This window comes from Euprymna scolopes, chromosome 46, assembly GCF_053919585.1.
Source record: "Euprymna scolopes isolate OS-2025 chromosome 46, ASM5391958v1, whole genome shotgun sequence".
Lineage (NCBI taxonomy): Eukaryota > Metazoa > Mollusca > Cephalopoda > Sepiida > Sepiolidae > Euprymna > Euprymna scolopes.
This window is the reverse complement of record NC_136527.1, coordinates 84,278,541-84,282,220: the sequence shown is the minus strand read 5'-3', so window position 1 is coordinate 84,282,220 and position 3,680 is coordinate 84,278,541.

Below are 3,680 nucleotides of genomic sequence, written 5' to 3'. Positions count from 1 at the left end.
GAGAAAAAAGATTGAAAGTTTCATCTTCATTAAATTGATATTAAATTAAAGCAGACGACAGTTCAAGATCTGGTATTTGTGGTATTTGTTCAGTGCAGAGAAGCCATGCTCCCAGGCATTAGCTGATATTTTTTTTTTTAAAAGTGATGACTTTTAAGGGAAGTGTATTCTCACTCTAAACTGACCTTTATGAAAAATCGTAACTTATTAGGATAACTTGTGAGTGTGTGTGCTTTGTTAGGTGAATCAGAATTTTGGGGGAATTTTTGACACCCCTAACACAAAACTGTGAATAAAATTAAAAAAAAAAACTCGTAATTTCTCATTTTAAAGTGGGTTGTTTATTTTGTTTATGGAATATACTTCCCAAATAAACTATTAAAGTTGTTTAAAAAATAATAGAAATATTATTTCTTATTTAAAAAATAACAGTGTTTATAAAGTGCCAACGCGCCTTCATGCAGCCATTTTTTTACGTAATGAAATCAATTGAAATCGAGTGAAATAGTTTTCAATTTTTAAACTTTAAAAATCTATCAAAATTTTTCTCTTGGTTCAATTTTTACGATATTTTCAGGGTCAATGTGAAATTTTATGCTCTTTCCAATACTCTAAATATAATATTTTAGACAACCTTTTTTTATTTACCCTCCCATTTCGAAATGTCTATTAGAATTTGAATAATTAATTTACTCATCAAAGTTTTATATATCACAAATTGAAGATAAAAGATCAATAAATAAAATATTCTGATTTAAAACAAAGTGTTTTTGGAAATTTACCTGTAAAGTCCAAAGTATAAAACCTTTTTTTAAACTACATTGTTTTTTTTATTGTTGTTAAGTGAAAGTTTTTGTTATGCTTAAATTGTCTTGTAAATATTGGACGCTGACGACAATTTTTCTATTTCATTCAATGTTTTCTTTTTTTTAGATATTTAAAAAAACACTCGATAAAGAAGAATTAAAATATATTAAATAAAAAATTCATGTATTTCTTTAAGAGAATAAAAAAAATAGAACTTTGGTCAAGCGAATTATTTGTAATTGGCCAAAATCCATGAATGAAATGTTCATAGTTTTCAAATATGGTAGCACATACTGACCACTTATATGCATAAACATTCATTTATTTTATACAAAACTGAATAAAATATGCTTATAGTAAAAAAAGTGTTTTCGTTCGTTATTATTACATTAAATGTTTGTTTATTCATATAATTACTATCGAGATTACTGATGTTTTTGAAATAATTATTTTTGTCACTATGCTCAGATGAAACGATAGACGAGACTTTTGCAGAGATGCAATGCCTAGTTCAGTTTGTAGTCAACCATTACTCAAATGTTGGGTAACATACACATTCTTCTCTGGTTTACAACAACGCATTAAACATCTACGTGTCTCATTCTGGATGTGAAATAAAACACATGGCGACTGTTCTCAAAATCGTCAAAAGAGATCGGATGGTCTCGTGTGTAAAATTCATTTGTGAGATATGTTGTTTCAGTTGCAGTCAACATGAACACATAGCATCGCAGTGCCAAAGGAATGTCAGAGGATGGGGCCATTAGCATCAGCCCCCCACTGAGAAACTCCCTGAAGTATATCAAACATTAACAATGCATAATGAATAAAAATGCACAAGACAAAATAACATTATAAATAGATCGGCAGACGGTACGTCTCGTAGGGAAAGATCGTCTCCCGGTCCTTTTATTTACAAAAAGAACAGATTTCAAAACTGTCGCGCCCTCTAGTGGTAGTTCATTGAAGTGCAAGGGAGATAATCCTGTCCAATATATTACATCCCTTCAATCTTACTCTGGATCACGAACATAGTCTTCAAACTTTTTTGGTGGTCTCCGAATACGCCCTGACTTGCGAGAGGGTGGTGATGCCGATTTTTCTACCACTGCTGGAGTCTCTGCAACCTCTTCCATATGCCTGCTCTCAGGTATTAAACTTTCCTCAGGACTGTCGGGTGTGCTGGAAACTTCAGGTGTGCCGAAACTCTCAAGATTCTTTGCAGCATTATCTGCTTGTATCTCAGGTGTAAGTTCCACTGCTACTGATGATGAGAGTTTCACAAGCTGGTCCACATGCCTCCTTACTAGCCCTCTACCGGTTTCCACTTCAAAATTCACTGCTCCCAACTGTCTGGTAATGGTACCTTCAATCCATCGCTGAGTAGATCCATAGTTACGCACAAGCACAGGATCGGCTACTTTAAATTCACGGAGCGGCACCATTACCTTGCTACCCCTTTCCATTTTATTTTTTACATCCATAGCCTTGTACGTGTCTGGCTTTGCCAAATGAAACGCTGTTCGTAACTGCCGTTTGAACATCAGCTCGGCAGGAGAAACCCCAGTTGATGAGTTTGGAGTTATCCTATAAGTGAATAAAAATCGGTTCACCTTGGTTTCAAGTGTTACCTTGCCGTCTGTATTCATCCTTTTAAGCGCTTCCTTGAAGGTGCGTACACTGCGTTCTGCTAGTCCATTCGAGGAAGGATGGTAAGGAGCTGTGAAAATGTGCCGAATTCCATTAGCATTCATGAATACTTTGAATTCTTCACTTGTAAAACAGGGACCGTTGTCACTCACAATTAATACCGGTAGTCCATGAGTTGCGAAGATCCCTCTTAATTTTTCAATTGTGGTCATAGCAGAAGATGATTTTGTAATGCAAACTTCAGTCCACTTTGAATGAGCATCCACTACTACCAAAAACATGTGCCCCAAAAATGGACCCGCATAATCTAAGTGGACTCTCTCCCATGGTGAACTTGGATGTTCCCAGCAATGAATGGGAGCCTTGCCGGGGTTGCTTTGATAATGTATGCAGGTTCCACAAGCTTTACCGGCTCTCTCAATATCTGCATCAAGATTTGGCCACCACACATAGCTGCGAGCAAGGGCCTTCATTCGCACGATCCCTATGTGTGTCTGATGTAATTGCTGCAACACTTTTGTTCTGAGTATAGCCGAAATTACTACTCTACTCCCCCATAATACGGTACCATCTTCACATGTCAACTCTGTCCGTTTGTTGAAGTAGGGCTTCATTGCCATGTCTGGAATACACCTACTCCAGCCATTCAGGATGTATTCGTACACTCGACTCAAAGTAGGGTCTCTTCTTGTCTCCAATCTTACTGCCGCCACAGTCACTGGAGCATCAACCAAGTTCATCATGTGTATCCTGTTAGAATTAGGTGTGACATCTTGCTCCTGCACACTGACTGGAAGACGACTGAGGCAATCTGCATTTCCATTAAGGGACCCGGCACGATACTCCAACCTGTAATTATAGGCAGCCAGAAATATGGCCCAGCGTTGAACTCTGGCAGCAGCAAGAGAAGGGATCGGCTTGTTTTCAGCAAACAACCCCAATAACGGTTTGTGGTCAGTGAACAACGTAAAATTATTCCCATACAGATATTGGTGCAACTTTTTTACCGCAAAGTCTAGGGCAAGCCCCTCCTTCTCAATGTGCGCATAATTCCGTTCTGCCTCAGACAGCGTTCGTGATACGTAGCATACTAGTTTCTCCCTTCCATCTTTCATTTTGTGAGCCATTACAGCTCCCAGTCCATAGGGAGAAGCATCTACTTGCACCAGAATCGGTCTAGATGGATCAAAATGAGTTAAAAGAGGTGCAGAACACAGCATTTT